Source organism: Schistocerca piceifrons, chromosome X, assembly GCF_021461385.2.
Source record: "Schistocerca piceifrons isolate TAMUIC-IGC-003096 chromosome X, iqSchPice1.1, whole genome shotgun sequence".
Taxonomy (NCBI): Eukaryota; Metazoa; Arthropoda; class Insecta; order Orthoptera; family Acrididae; genus Schistocerca; species Schistocerca piceifrons.
The window spans coordinates 422,456,091-422,473,007 of NC_060149.1; the positions used below are offsets into that span (position 1 = coordinate 422,456,091).

Here is a 16,917-nt window from a genome sequence, read left to right on the forward strand (position 1 = left end):
TTCTCACTCACGGACATAATTACGTTATACACACCGCCATGTTACACGCCACTATTGGGAGACCTGCAGCTGCAGATGGCTGGAAATATGTATACATGAAGAATAAGGATTTAGAATGTTAATTACATTTGCTTTATTTAAAAACTTTTAAGGTGTTTCCCACAAAAACTTTGGGGGCATTGCTTTTCAGCACGTTCTCGTAAAAACATTTAAGGTGTTTCACACAAAAAATTTGGGGGCATTGCTTTTCAGCACGTCCTCGTAAATGTAGCGACGTATCACCTCACCTGTTGCAGGGCTGTACCGAAGGTAGGAAACAAGGAGCAGACACAGCCACGATCTAAAGAAACAGATGAAATGTATTCGAATGAAACAGAAATCTTACTGTTACTAGTGACTGTTTATCCATGACCATGACGCGTTTCGATGGTTGAAACCTCCAACTTCAGGTGGATTTACATGTGATAATATAACGTATGAATGTGACCCGCCAGGGTAGCCGAGCTCGCTAATGCGCCGCTTCCTGGACTCGGTAGACGCGCCGGCCCCGGATAGAATCCGCCCGGCGGATTAACGAGGGCCGGTATGCCGGCCACCCTGGAAGTGGTTTTTAGGCGGTTTTCCACATCCCACTAGGTGAATACCGGGCTGGTCCCCACGTTACACCTCAGTTAGACGACTCGCCGACATTTGAAAACTTTCGCACTCTTCCAGCACAGACAGCTGGGGTGGGGGGGATCCTGCCATGCACTATCACTCACACTGCGAAATCAATAGTAACATGGCCGACCCCGCGTTGAAGCGGGATAAAGGCCCCAAGAAAGAAAGGAAGTATGACATATGAGTGTGTTGTGTTACGATTTTGGGGATGTAAACTGTCATATTTTGTAAACGAAGATCTTTGTTTACAAAATATGAGAGCTTGCTTCTAGTGCCTGTCTACTAGTGCGGCCGAGGCTAGGCGGCGATCCACCTTAATTCTCTTCGTGTAGATGCCGCTCCTGTCGTGGTGGCGTTCTAGTCAGCGTCCTGTTGGCTGACGTCATCTCACAGCCTTCTTTGCTGTATCGTTCTTGATAATCCAGGTGTTGTGGTGAGGGATGGCATGGGCGTATTGACGTCCAAACCTTTGAACACGGTACATTCACCGGTCAACGTTATTGTGACACTGTACTCATTCGTCATGTACGTCTTTTCACGGGTGCATTCGGTCCTGATTTCGTTTTTGTGGATTACAATCCACAACCGCAGCGCAGGTGGAGGAGCTTTTGGAACGAGAGGATATTTGGCGAACGGACAGGGATGCCCGTTGCCCCGACTTAAATCCCATCGAAAACGTGTGGCATGCGTTGAGGAGACGTACTATAGCGTGTCCAAATGCACAAACGATCGTCTAGCAGTTGTCAATTGCACTAGTGGCGAAATGGGCCGCCCTACCACAAAAACAGCCCGCCAAACTGGCCAGCATGGGAGCACACTGCAAAGCATCAACAGTCGTCCCTGGTCATCACACACCCTATTAAGAGCCATGTCCAAGGGACCGTCATAAATCGTGGTGACTTCAGTTAAGTGCCGGCCCCAGTGGCTGACGGTTCTAGGCGCTACAGTCTGGAACCGCGCGACCGCTACGGTCGCAGGTTCGAATCCTGCCTCGGGCGTGGATATGTGTGATATCCTTAGGTTAGTTAGGTTTAAGTAGTTCTACGTTCTAGAGGACTGATGGCCTCAGCAGTCAAGTCCCATAGTGCTCAGAGCCATTTCAACCATTTTCAGTGTAAGTATTGTCTTTGAATATAGGTTTCTTTTCCGTTCGTCTCATTTCGTATTTCTCACTTTTGTGTACTGAACTGTACTGTACTATACTGTACTGTGCAGTACTGTAACGAGATATGTTACTTGGCAGTGACACATCCCGCGACATTTACTTTCGTCCTTAAGTTTAGCATAGTATTGTACTAATGACCTCAAGAGGGTGCATCGCTTCCCCTGCCACCACGACTCCGTGTTCCCGTCAGCATGCTAAGCTCAGTGCCTTTTAACGAGTGAGTAGTCGACGTATTTTTGAGGTTGGATATGTACAAACTCCTCACAGAGGTGATAACTGTGTGTGATAGGATCACTTTCAAGGTGTTTTTCACCACTGAATTGGAGATCTATCTGCTTCAGCGTGCCACGCCTATGCTGCGATGCAACCGGAACCAGCAACAGTAACCCCCACCGCCGGCCGCTGTGCCCGAACGGTTCTAGGCGCTTCAGTCCGGAACCACGCGGCTGCTACGCTCGCGGGTTCGAATCCTGCCTCGGGCATAGATGTGTCTGCTGTCCTTAGGTTAGTTAGGTTTAAGTAGTTCTAAGTCTTGGGGACTGATGACCTCAGATGTTAAGTCTCATAGTGCTTAGAGCCATTTGAACCATTTGAAGTAACCCCCACCAATCAAACGTTAACGATTGCGCAAGTAAACACCGGTGGCGGCAGCCTTTTGACACAGCGACTCGTGAAACGACCAGCATGAGAACGGCTTCAGATGAAGTTTCTCGAGCATATGGTGTCTGTAACGCAGACGATCAGTACAAGATCCGCCGACATCACCGTCGTATTCCGTTCCGAAATGTGTCGTTCTACGTGGAAAGGGGAGCGGGGTGGTGCAGTGGTTAAGACATTTGCCCCGTATTCGGCAGGAGGCGGTTTCACATGTTCATCTAGGTTTTTCGGAGGTTTCCTTACGTCACAGAGTAGAATGTCAAAGACGATCAGTTTGAAAACTTCCACCTACTATTGTCCGACTGACCAAGTGACCACCCCGTAAATGTGTAGCGAAAATGCAATCTTGGATGTTCATACGAAGAGGATAAAAGTGTGTTATCCTCTCCATTATGATTGCTCTCCGCCCCCGGCAGCTGAGTGGTCAGCGCGACAGAATGTCAATCCTAAGGGCCGCCGGCACGGTAGCTCACCCGTGTTCGGTCGGAGCTGGTTGGCCTCTGTAATAAAAAAAAAATAAAAAATAAAAAAAGTAAAAAAATAAAAAAATAAAAAAAACCGAGTGGAAGGATCAACAAACGAACTTTAACGGATGTCATGTGACGTCCTCACCGACCAAACACAACGATCAGCAACGAAGAAAATGGAAGAAAAAGGTCCCGGGTTCTATTCCCGGTTGGGTCGGAGATTTTCTCCGCTCAGGGGGTGGGTGTTGTGTTATCCTAATCAACATCATCATTTCATCCCCATCGACGCGCAAGTCGCCGAAGTGGCGTCAAATCGAAAGACTTGCACCAGTCGAACGGTCTTCCCGACGGAAGGCCCTAGTCACACGACATTTATATAATGATTGCTATGTGGATTTTAATTGCTTCTTGTTTACATCGGACCGGTATTTTTATTGACTGCGTCTTCCAGTTTTCTTAGGCTTTAACATCCCTTTGACAGCGGAATAGTAAGAGAAGAAACCCTACCCTGACCCGTCAAGGATTAGATGAGCTACGGGCTGTATTACGAGTTGTGTCGTTTAGCTGTGCGTTATCCAGGCTCCAGGACGTGATATGGTGCCAGGCGTCTATAGTTAAATAATCACACGTTGTTAGTCTTGTTTTATGCTGTAACTTCCCGTCAACGTCTTTAATATCTGCAGCTATTGGTCGGGTAGTTAGCTTCGACGCCTCTAGAGAGCAGGGTCCTGGGTTTGATTACCGGCCGGGTCGAAGATTTCCTTCGGTCGGGGACTTCGCGCAAATCGCCGAAGTGTCGTGAAATAGGAAGACTCGCACCAGACGGCCGCGCAACCGCATACGGGATTTCCTGGCCAATAATGTCATACCATCGTTTCATTTCAAAGTCTTTAATGCGATTTAACCGAATTGACTTCGGCTCACCGAAATACGACGAATAAAAGTTACAGCAGTCAGAACAAGTCCGTGGCAGCCGCTTCCTGAAAAAATGCGTGTGGAAAGTTCCGTATAGATGACACGCGCGCCATTGTAATTAGCTGGTTCATCTCTGGAAATGTACACAGCTGAGGCTGTTGCGTAATCAGTATTTTCACACGGCTAGGTTTACCGCCGGCACGTTACCCTTGTCTGGAGACTTACACAATTGTGTTCGCATTTCGGTCAAGGCGGCCACTTACCCTTGGGCTCCCAGTAGCAGGGAGTGTGCGGAAATAGAGGTCGGGTCCGCAGCGCTTAATATGGGCCAGCAAGACATAATCTTGGAACGACGGGCGCTGGCAGCTTTACCGCGTTGGCCTCCGTGCCGCTTCGAGCCACTTACGTCCGTGCATCGATCGACTGACCGTCTGCCTTTTGTCTGGCTGTCGGCGCTAGCCGCACAGTTTTGAGGCCACGTGGGTCCAAAATAATCTAACTAAACTCCGTACCGCTGCCGGTAATTTGAATTTAAAGTAGGGAACATCAGACTACACGCAGCCAATGTATATTGCATTGACTCTTCCATAACTGCATTTATTTGAGATAGAGATAAACTAAAACGCCATTTATATTTTAAAGTATACTTCATCGATATAAAGGGAATGAAGCACCGGTTGGTTATAATTATAAAGTGCAGCTATTCAGTGTGTGCTGAAATTATCGCATGGCAGCGAAACGTGATAAATATTCTAACGCGTTAATGCGGAAACGATATGCGCTGAAAAGAGAATTATTTCCAATTTTGGCCACCAGGTGCAAATCTGGTGCTGTGAATGCAAGAAAGGCGTATAGAAGTGTTTCCATATGAAATGTATTAGGAACAGGACGTGACAGGAAAGGTCAAACAAATGAGAAAGGCATAACGTTGATTTTATTATTAATCGCCGCTTGCCCAGTTTATCCAGTATGAGCATCGCCGACGTTGACGAAATGCTGTATCCGTAAAACGGCGTGATCAACGATTATTAGCAGCAGTTCCGGTGGAATCTAGGCAACGTGTTCCTGTAGTCTATACTGCCCTTCAGAACAGATAGAGACCGAATGTGCCTTCTTCTTCTTTTAGATACGCGCAAAACCAGATGTCTCACTGATTCAGATCAGGCCATGCATCGGGAATCCTCAGGATATAACACGTTCGTGGAAGACTGCATTAAGCAGATCTTTCATTGGGCGAGCGATATGAAGTGTTGCCCCATCTTAAATGAAAACAGTGGTTTCCACACAGCTGCATTCTTCAAAACCAGGAATCACATGCCGTGCAAGGAGGTCTCGATAACGTTCAGACATCACGGTGCACCTAACAGGCTCTTTAGGTATATTCTCTTCAAAGAAGAAGGGACCGAGAATAAAGGTGCTTGTGAATCCACAGTCACATACGGTGAGTGCACAACTCGCAGTTTAACAATACCCCAAATTCGGCAGTTCTGTGTATTCACTGCGCGCTGTGGTGTAAAATGCGCCTCGTCACTCCACAGAATAATGCCCGACCGCGTCATCAACTTCGATCTGTGCCAGAAACCGAAGAGCAAATTCAGAACACTGCAGCGGAATTTGAGGTTTTAGTTGCTGCACCGTCTGTATCTTGTACGGGTACCAGTGCAAAATAGACCGCAAAACTTTCGGTACAGTTGACCATGGGACGGGCAATTCTCGTGACAATGCACGAGCACAGCGCTACCCGGGGCACGTGCTTCTTGGTCAGTTACAACTTGCACCGGGATAGCTTCCTCTCGCACGCGCCACACCAAGCTCACCCGAGTTTTAGCCTTTCATTATCATCTTCTTTAGACAATTTAATGACATCGGGCCTCTCCTCAGTCCTTTTAGTTGGTGATACTCTCTCAATGCAACACTGTAATTGCTGCCTTTCACATAAAACAGTTTCAAGAACAGCGCACAGTCTCTTCTCGATAGCCATACTGTTCACTCACTCTATGGCCTGCAAATGACAGTGCGGGTGTCATACCGTCATATAGTGCACAGCGCCAGATATGCGCCTAGTGGCCACAAGTGGAACTAATTTGCTTTCCAGTGTAAATCTGTTCGCATTAGCGCATGTACCAAGTTTCACTGCCGAACGATGATTACAGCCCACACTGGGCCTCCGCGAGTAGCTGCACATTAATTATAACCACCCATTACTAATATGCGTGTTTTCGCCGTTCCTCGGAATGAAATATCGGTGGAGCCTGGAACCCTCAAAGAATACGACACGCAGTGCTCAGTGCTCTGAGCAGTGAAAGGAACTAATCTAAACGCATATGAACTCAAGAGGGTCCTGCTTTGAATGTGACCGTTACTTGTTGGAAATATTTGGTAAGCACACACATTTGCAGGGTCATTTTATGGAGCGCGTGAACACGTCCACTCACTGTCATTGGTGAAACTTCGTGCGGTGCAACGGCACAGTACTATGACGAAAACCGATCACCTACTAATATACGACGACACATAGTTCCTTAGAATTATGAGCGGTCTGATTTTCTTTGTGCCAATGTGATAGAAGACTCACGTATCTTGAATGTTTTGCCTTATATGAAAATTACCGATCTCTCATTGATTGCTCCTATCCTCCACTTAGAACTATGCGGAAGTAAGTTGAAAATTGCGTGACATGGCATTAGGTCAAAATGCATTTTTGAGCAACGTTTTTCCAATGAGGGAGCTCTACATCTTCATCTACATCTACATAGATACTCCGCAAGCCACCGTTGTTGATGCTGGGAGACCTGAGAATCATCTGTGAACGAACTAATGCAGGCACATTGGATATTGTTCTAGCTAAGTGTGATCTAATACCTTTCATTGTTCATTCAATACATCCTTTCGTCGTATCAAGTAGTTTGTGCCCGTATTGTTTGGAATGATTTTTTACTGCATAAAATTATAGTTCATTTTATGTAATTGCATGTTATGTTTACGATACATAAGAATACATTTGATCCAAGTAAATTTAAGTACCTACATAAATGAAATCAACACATCCGCAATTAAAATAATTTCATATGTTTATGTTCCGTCAGTTATCGAATAATTTTGTTTTTTGATTTGTTGCTCTGAATGAGTTTTAATTAGGGCCCCCAGTCGGGCAGACCGTTCGCCGGGTGCCGGTCTTTCAAATTCCAGTTTATGGATGATTTGTTAGTAGTAAATTATTTACTACTAAAAAATCATCCATACAGCAAGTTATAATGCGACTAGTATATCTACTGACATAATTTGTTCCTGCATCAAAATCACAAGTGTCACCAGTATATCAATGTATGATTCTTCCGTTTTAGATACTTGAAAATGGCCTAAGGCCCAAATTGTACAATCGTACATGAAAGAAAGAGAATGGCAGCTGACGGCATCAAGAAATCTTTCAAAAAACTCTATGTGGCATGGACTCAACAGGTCGTTGAAAGTTCCCTGCAGAAATACTGAGCCATGCTGTCTCTGTAGTCGTCCATAACTGCGAAAGTGTTGCCGGTGCAGGGTTATGTACACGATGTGACCTCTCAATTATGTCTCATAAATGTTCGATGGGATTCATGTCTGGCGATCTGGATGGCCAAATCATTCACACGAACTGATATGAATGTTCTTCAAACTGGTGACCTGGCGCACTGTCATCTATAAAAATTCCATCGCTGTTTCGGAACATGAAGTCCATGAATGGATGCAAATGGTCTCCAAGTACCAAAACATAACCATTTCCAGTCAATCATCAGTTCAGCTGGACCACAGGACCCAGTCCATTCCATGTAAACACAGCCAACAGAATTATGGGGCCACCATCAGCTTGCACAGTGTCTTGTTGACAACTTGGTTCCATGGTTTCGTGGGGTCTACGCCAAACTCAAACCCTACCAACAGCTCTTACGAACTGTAATCGGGACTCGTCTGACTAGGCCACGGTTTTGCAGTAGCCTTTTGTCCAACTGATATGGTTACGAGACCAAGAGAGGCGCTCCAGGCGATGTCATGCTGTCTGCAAAGGCACTCGCGTCGGTCGTCTGCTGCCATAGCCCATTAACGCCAAATTTCACCGAATTGTCCTATTGTATATATTTTTCGTGCGTCCCACTTTGATTTCTGAGGCTATTTCCGCAATGTTGCCTGTCTGTTAGCTCTGACGAATCTACGCCAACGCCGCTGCTCTCGGTCATTAAGTGAAGGCCGTCGGCCACTGCATTGTCCGTGGGGAGAGGCAATGCCTAAAATTTGGAATTCTCGGCACACTCTTGGCAACGGCCTTGCCGCAGTGGACGCGCCGGTTCCCGTCAGATCACGGAAGTTAAGCGCTGTCGGGCGTGGCCGGAACTTGGATGGGTGACCATCCGGGCCGCCATGCTCTGTTGCCATTTTTCGGGGTGCACTCGGCCTCGTGATGCCAACTGAGGAGCTACCCGACCGAATAGTAGCGGCTCCGGTCAAAGAAAACCATCATAACGACCGGGAGAGCGGTGTGCTGACCACACGCCCCTCCTATCCGCATCCTCAGCTGAGGATGACACGGCGGTCGGATGGTCCCGATGGGCCACTTGTGGCCTGAAGACGGAGTGCTGCTGAGGGTGCAGTACACTCTTGACTCTGTGGATTTCGGAATATTGAATTTCCTAACGATTTCCTAACGCATCTAGCTCCAACTACCATTTCGCGTTCAAAGTCTGTCAATTCCCTCATAATCATGTCGGAAACCTCTGCACGTGAATCATCTGAGTACAAATGACAGCTCCGCCAATGCTCTGCCGTTTTATACCTTGTGTTCCTGACACTACCGATATCTGTATATGTGCATATTGCTAGGCCATGTCTTTAATCACCTCAGTGTACATCGGTTGAACTCCTTGGGAAATTACAGACAGACCAGAACAAAGGATGCAGTCGAAGCTGTGACACATTATTTGGGACTTGCAGATATTCACACATTTTAATTAAAAGGAAAAGAAATATAAATGTCGTATGGCATTGTTGACTGAGGTATTCCAAGGGGTGGGTTCAGCCGCCAGTAGGTAAAGGCGTTCTTTCTCCGCACACATTAACCCTTTCCATTAGGAAATGTGAGAATTACAAAAAAAGGTTCAAATGGCTCTGAGCACTATGGGACTTAACAGCTGAGGTCATCAGTCCCCTAGAACTCAGAACTATTTAAACCTAACTAACCTAAGGGCATCACACACATCCATGCCCGAGGCAGGATTCGAACCTGCGACCGTAGCGGTCGCGCGGTTCCAGACTGTAGCGCCTAGAACCGCTCGTCCACCCCGGCCGGCTGAGAATTGCATCGTATGTGAATTTGTAGAGTGTAGGTGAGTGTTATGGATATCTGTATAGTGTACTGTTACGCTAGTATTGTGTGATGATGATGATGATCATGATGATGATGGGACAAGAGAAGGGCGAAACCTGGTACCAGCATATAGTCTACTCCTGTCAAAGGCCGCGAAGGGGGTCCAGAAGCATAAAGTCCCCATTTGATAGACTTATCACCTTCAACAGTGACACTTGTACTCACACCGGGGAGAGGTTTGGAATTTCACCCAAAGACGGATAATCTGGAACTGTACGCCACCAACTGCCGGCCAAATACTGGCAGTGAAAATTTCGTTCACTGACCGAATTCCAACCGGCGTACCTCCGAGTCCAGCGCCACCGAACTGGCGTGTGTTAACGATCTTGACTACGGAGGCAGGACACGTTTTAATAACGCTGTAGAGTATCAAGCAAGTGGTGATTCTATAACAAAACTTAATTTATTTCCTACTTTGTTTTCTATTGCTTTGTTATGTTGAATGCCCGCATCTCGCGGTCGTGCGGTAGCGTTCTCGCTTCCCACGCCCGGGTTCCCGGGTTCGATTCCCGGCGGGGTCAGGGATTTTCTCTGCCTCGTGATGGCTGGGTGTTGTGTGATGTTCTTAGGTTAGTTAGGTTTAAGTAGTTCTAAGTTCTAGGGGACTGATGACCATAGATGTTAAGTCCCATAGTGCTCAGAGCCATTTGAACCATTTGTTATGTTGAATCTTGATGTTGAATTAAATTAGAAATAGAATTTCAACAATAGTCATGGAAGGAAGTGTCGTGATCTGTCTTCGCTTAAGAGCTTAGAGAACGCATAAAAGGCTCAAATCAAGATCAGCGTGAAACAGGAACCCTATTACCCTATGGACAGAGACGTATTTCACTACGGTGCTGCCACTAACCACGACGTTTATTGTATCTGCTTAACGAAGACAATTTAAGAGAAAGACAGCGTGAAACTGTGCTTGTAAAGGGAAGTGTAGATGATTGTAATGGATGCACGTATAAATCTGCAGTGAAGATTCACTACCAGCGAACATTATGCTCGACGTGGAATTGACAAAAGAGAGTACGAAAATTATGAACTACTGAACTTAAGAATGATCCTGAGGGAAGTACGACCTCTTTCACTTTAAAGAATTTAATTTATTGGTACACGTGATTAAAGACAAAAAGTACTGCGCCGGGAACACGTCAATCGATGTGAAGCAATTACAGCTATCATCAAGTAACTTCTCCGATGAAAACCCAGAGAGAAATTGCAGTTTCACGAAGTAGAATGCATTGGATCATTCTCGCTATTTTACAAATGCCAAATGACGCTACAAACTGAAGTTGAAACGTCTGCGAAAGCAAATACACATTAATGTTAAAATGAAATCTGTGGAGATATTGAACAACGAAGCAAGAATTGTAGATACAACAAATAATACTTCGAGCATTGTAAATAATATTTCATAAAATACTTACGCAAAGAATTACTGTAGCCATTTTTATGTGTTCATTTTATGTAGTAATCAGGGATTAATTTTCTTGCATTGTACTCACTGATACATGTGCGTGAAATTCTGACATGGTAACTATACAAAGACTAACCTACCACTTAGACTATAGTTAATTTCCTCTTTTCGGAAGTAAAAAAGAAGTTATTTAACATTACGAGTGCACCTATAACAGGTATACAGTGAAATTATTCAAGAGTGTTTCCGTGCCTACATCACACAGTTAAAAATATCTAAAATATACTTTGGTGACACAAGTCCGTAAACCGAGCTAGGTGGCGCAGTGGTTAGCACACTGGACTCGAATTCGGGAGGACGACGGTTCAAACCAGCGTCCGGCCATCCTGATTTAGGTTTCCCGTGATTTCCCTAAATCGCTTCAGGCAAATGCCGGGATGGTTTATTTGAAAGGGCACGGCCGACTTCCTTCCCTAATCCGATGCGATCGATGACCTTGCTGTTTGGTCCCCTCCTCCAAATTAAACAACCAATCAACGAGACTATAAACATATTGAGTGTCGTAGTGCCAGGTAGTTTCTTCGTGCCCAGCAACAGAAATTTTAAAGAGGCCAGCTAGTTTGCGTATGCATCCCCCTGCCCTTCTCTCCCTCTCTCTGCCTCCCCCCACCCTTTCTCTCCCCACCATTCCGCAACAAACGAAAGAATATAGAAATATGCAGAGGTCAGGAAATATGAACTGATACACGAAATGTTTTGGAATACACCTCAAATAATGTTTTTGCAAATTTCAAGAAAAGAAAGACGACATGTTGATTTTGAAGAGAACAACAGTCCGATTCTGAAGCAAACGACAAAAACAAATGTAATATCAGGTAGAAGCGTTTGGCTTGTGTTTTGATAATGGAATCATATGAGTTTCCATCGAACGACAGGACAAACAAACAAACAAACACACACACACACACACACACACACACACACACACACTCACACAGGGAAAGTGAACCGCTGCGGCTTGGCAGTGGCTCAGCCAGCGGTCGCTGAGTAGTATCGACCGCGAAAGCGATATCTCCATAACGGAAATCGGCGCGATGCTTCATTATTTGTACGTGGGTTGTTTGACCGATAACGGAACTCATCAGGCAGTCATCTGTCTTTACCGAGAAATTACGACGAATCTGGAGACATGTATATTCCCCTCCCAATCCTTGATGCCAGTCTTACATTTTCAACAGTTGTTAGCATTTAACACCTTGCTATGCCTTCTAGGCAGCAGTACCATAAATATTAGTTTCAACGCCCTGTTGATAATCAAATCTTACAAAAAATTACGCTACGTGTGGAGCTTTGCAGTGAATAAGGGGATTTCCCTCCGATAACCCAAATTCCAATGGCTTCATCAGACTTTAGTTTTGATGATTCTGAGGACATGAGCATGCAGAAGTTTTCAGTAATTTCTATTTCTGCGAGATCTAATCGACAACAGATAAAAGTTGGCAGTGTAAGGCATTATCAACTGATTAAGGAAATAGTTGGCTGGCTCTGGGTTTAGGCTATCGAACGAGTAGATACAATCAAGTGAATCTGAATGAGTCGTTGCAAGCGTAAGTGAAGATAAAGTGTTAGAAATGAAAACATCAATACTTTCATTTTTGGCCATTTTTCATGCATTGTCGCATGAAGGCTTCTTCTGACTTCTTTAAGTAGACAAGTATGCATCGCCTATTTTCTATTTATCAGTGTGTATTATAATACGATATTTCTCATCGCAAGAAATACAGCAAACAATTTTTCCCGGCACATTTTATGCAGTTTGTCTGACGCCGTATGAAGTTCATAAACGTCATTAGAAAATCTTCAACTTCCGTGGTTTTTTGCTCAATCTCTCTAGAAACTACACAACGTATTACTGTCCGAATTTTCATAGCTAAATGAAGAGTGGGAAATGGGCGAATGAGTTATCACATTTACCAGCGTGAGGTATAGCATTTTTTCTTTTTAAATTTCGCTCTCAAGTAATCAGAATAAATAAGAAAACTTTAATATTTCATGAACAGCTGCTGCTAGCAATATAAATGAAGTATCAGCAAAATTTCAAATCACAGCATAAATTGAAGCTACTCTAATATATACTCTTAATAATAGCAGAATACCGATCGATATTTAAGTATATTGTATTTTTCATACTTTCTGAACAAAACCGGAAAATAACAAAAAATTATAAAAGTTGAAAAATAAAACGGTGAAGTGCTTTGTGAAATGATTTGTCTGAAAGTAAGACATAAAACCGAGTAGAGAAACATTTGACGCACTTCTGACGAAATCATGTACAGCAAGTGAGTTGCTGATAGAGAATTTAAAGTACACTATTTAACTCAGCATTTGAAAGAACACAAGAGTATATTTTGTAGCTCGCGCACTCTGCCGTTGTGTGGCCTTGGTTTAGAGCACCATTCAAAGGCGCACCAAATGTTTCCCTACTTTGTTTTAATTCTTGCTTTCAGACGAATCATTTCGCGAAACATTTGAATTTTTCAATTTTTTCTCCAACTAATTTATTCGACTTTTTGCAGCTTCTTTTTACTTCAGACAGGCAGCGCTGATTCAGTGAATTAGTCTTGCACTTAATTTCTGTGTCTCTTAGCCTTGGGTTATAGATGGCAGTACACAATAATTATAAATTTCTCATTTCAGATCTAATAGAATTTACTTTTGGAAATAACATTAATCTTCCTAAAAGGCACTCCACAGCTTTCTATTCTCCTATTTATTTCTTTCCGTGTTCGTCATCAAGTAATTTTCAGCTGCGCAGAGTATTCGGCGTCGCCAATTGGTTCTACCAAGTAATTTTTAATTTCTTTAAACCCATTAATTTCTCTATCCTTGTTATATTACGTTATTTCTCACCACGAGAAATTCAATAGAGAATTTTTCTGAGCGCATTTTCTCCACTTTGTCTGGCTCCAGTGCTTTGTTCAAGCATCGCACGACGTCTCGTTTCAAAAGAACGAAAAGAGCAACCGTTAACTGACCCACAACACATAACCAGCCGTGGATATGTGAGTTCTGTGTAAAATCATGTACACGATTATCTTTCTTCGGGTCTCCTAAAACGTGAAAGCAGCATTGCTTAAGATCTAAGCTGTTCCGAGGATTATTAAATGATTCCCAACGACAGATTTAAAGCTACGTCATCAACTTCGATGCGCACAGGTCAGCGACAGCATTGCTGAATGTTTAGCAGTAGTTGTGCACAGAGTTTGTCATCGTGCAACACTACTAGCCGACTCAAAGGCAACTTCATCACTCATCTAAGTTGCGGTCGTCTACAGCTGTGATGCTGGAGAAATGCGTTTATCTTTTAGCAACGCTCCAGCAAAATACACAAACAAGTGCAAGGGATCGAGTTACACCGGCACTGGTCTCCCATACACATGGAAGTATCGATAGGAAACCCCAGCTGCATCACCTTATAGTCTGATTCATTTCTCTGCAATGTGACCCTTACCACTGCAACAATTTACGAAAAATCGGTACTTCGCCTGAGCACGGCATGATGCTCCTTGATTCAACAAAATGAAAGGAGCAACATGGAGATTTAGAGAAGAAATTTACCTTGCTCAGGAATTGGTATGCTAGGTACATGTATATGTTATATTCCGATACCTCTCATCGATGTACCAATTTTCACCAGGTGAATAGAATAACTGACGGAAACCTTGGAGTTCCATAAAACGTTAGAAGTGAGTTCGTGCAGTCATATCTGTTTATTCACAGGAAGCGTTTGAATATCATTCAGTTATACGTAAGTGTCCTCATCCATGTTGCTGTGCATATTCCACTGACAACATCCCTTACGATATCAGAAGCATGTTAGATACATTAAAGCACTCCGTCTTCAGGCTTCGAGTGGCCTACCGGGACCATCCGACCGCCGTGTCATCGTCAGAGGAGGATGCGGATAGGAGGGGCGTGGGGTCAGCACACCACTTTCGCGATCGTGATGATGGTATTCTTGACCGAAGCCGCTACTATTTGGTCGAGTAGCTCCTCAATTGGCATCACGAGGCTGAGTGCACCCCGAAAAATGGCAACAGCGCATGGCGGCTGGATGGTCACCCATCTAAGTGCCGGCCACGCTCAACAGCGCTTAACTTCGGTGATCTCACGGGAACCGGTGTATCCACTGCAAGGCCGTTGCCTAGATACATTAAGCTAGAGGTATTTCTATGAACGCAACTAGAAACCCAAACTAAATTACAGACCGCTTATGTTGTTTATTCTGTCCTAATATACACTCCTGGAAATTGAAATAAGAACACCGTGAATTCATTGTCCCAGGAAGGGGAAACTTTATTGACACATTCCTGGGGTCAGATACATCACATGATCACACTGACAGAACCACAGGCACATAGACACAGGCAACAGAGCATGCACAATGTCGGCACTAGTACAGTGTATATCCACCTTTCGCAGCAATGCAGGCTGCTATTCTCCCATGGAGACGATCGTAGAGATGCTGTATGTAGTCCTGTGGAATGGCTTGCCATGCCATTTCCACCTGGCGCCTCAGTTGGACCAGCGTTCGTGCTGGACGTGCAGACCGCGTGAGACGACGCTTCATCCAGTCCCAAACATGCTCAATGGGGGACGGATCCGGAGATCTTGCTGGCCAGGGTAGTTGACTTACACCTTCTAGAGAACGTTGGGTGGCACGGGATACATGCGGACGTGCATTGTCCTGTTGGAACAGCAAGTTCCCTTGCCGGTCTAGGAATGGTAGAACGATGGGTTCGATGACGGTTTGGATGTACCGTGCACTATTCAGTGTCCCCTCGACGATCACCAGTGGTGTACGGCCAGTGTAGGAGATCGCTCCCCACACCATGATGCCGGGTGTTGGCCCTGTGTGCCTCGGTCGTATGCAGTCCTGATTGTGGCGCTCACCTGCACGGCGCCAAACACGCATACGACCATCATTGGCACCAAGGCAGAAGCGACTCTCATCGCTGAAGACGACACGTCTCCATTCGTCCCTCCATTCACGCCTGTCGCGACACCACTGGAGGCGGGCTGCACGATGTTGGGGCGTGAGCGGAAGACGGCCTAACGGTGTGCGGGACCGTAGCCCAGCTTCATGGAGACGGTTGCGAATGGTCCTCGCCGATACCCCAGGAGCAACAGTGTCCCTAATTTGCTGGGAAGTGGCGGTGCGGTCCCCTACGGCACTGCGTAGGATCCTACGGTCTTGGCGTGCATCCGTGCGTCGCTGCGGTCCGGTCCCTGGTCGACGGGCACGTGCACCTTCCGCCGACCACTGGCGACAACATCGATGTACTGTGGAGACCTCACGCCCCACGTGTTGAGCAATTCGGCGGTACGTCCACCCGGCCTCCCGCATGCCCACTATACGCCCTCGCTCAAAGTCCGTCAACTGCACATACGGTTCACGTCCACGCTGTCGCGGCATGCTACCAGTGTTAAAGACTGCGATGGAGCTCCGTATGCCACGGCAAACTGGCTGACACTGACGGCGGCGGTGCACAAATGCTGCGCAGCTAGCGCCATTCGACGGCCAACACCGCGGTTCCTGGTGTGTCCGCTGTGCCGTGCATGTGATCATTGATTGTACAGCCCTCTCGCAGTGTCCGGAGCAAGTATGGTGGGTCTGACACATCGGTGTCAATGTGTTCTTTTTTCCATTTCCAGGAGTGTATTTCGGCGTAACTTTTCTGATACACATTATGTGCCTTTCTCAACGAGACTTAAAATCAGAAAATCATTGCAGTATTCGCGTAATACGTGTGATCATCACCGACGAAGTGCCGCACCCGGACCTAGCACATCGGGCAGTGGCCACTCAAGCAAAGCTATGCCAAGGCACATATGTGAAATTTGTACGGAAATTCATTGTGCAGCTTACGTCCCATGCATAATGTATTATTTGAGCTGTGATTTTATGCCCAGTGTTGAAATTTTCTCTGTATTCTCTCTATAATAAGTATACAACATTGATTGTGGCCTCTTAGTAATATCTTTAGCTTTCAGGATTTGACTTTCTTAGATGTTAGAAGTCTTTATGGGCATTAGTCAGTAGTTTACCGACGACTGCATAATAAGGAGAAAATCAGAGTGTAGCACATAAATATTGGTAAGCGATGGAAGATCCATTAACTTCGGACTATTGTTCCCGACTAAATACGTAACTTCCTCTAACACAGTATAAGCAGTCTGGCTTTCG

At 45.4% G+C, this 16,917-nt stretch overlaps 1 protein-coding gene and 1 pseudogene across 2 annotated transcripts in view; one reads left to right on the forward strand and one right to left on the reverse strand.

Annotated features, from left to right (window-relative positions):
* The window catches only part of LOC124721613 (elongation of very long chain fatty acids protein AAEL008004-like), a 653,067-nt gene that overhangs the window by 597,052 nt on the left and 39,098 nt on the right, over window positions 1-16,917 (reverse strand). The gene's annotated exons all lie outside the window — the stretch shown is intronic.
* On the forward strand, window positions 8,156-8,273 carry LOC124723357 (annotated as a pseudogene).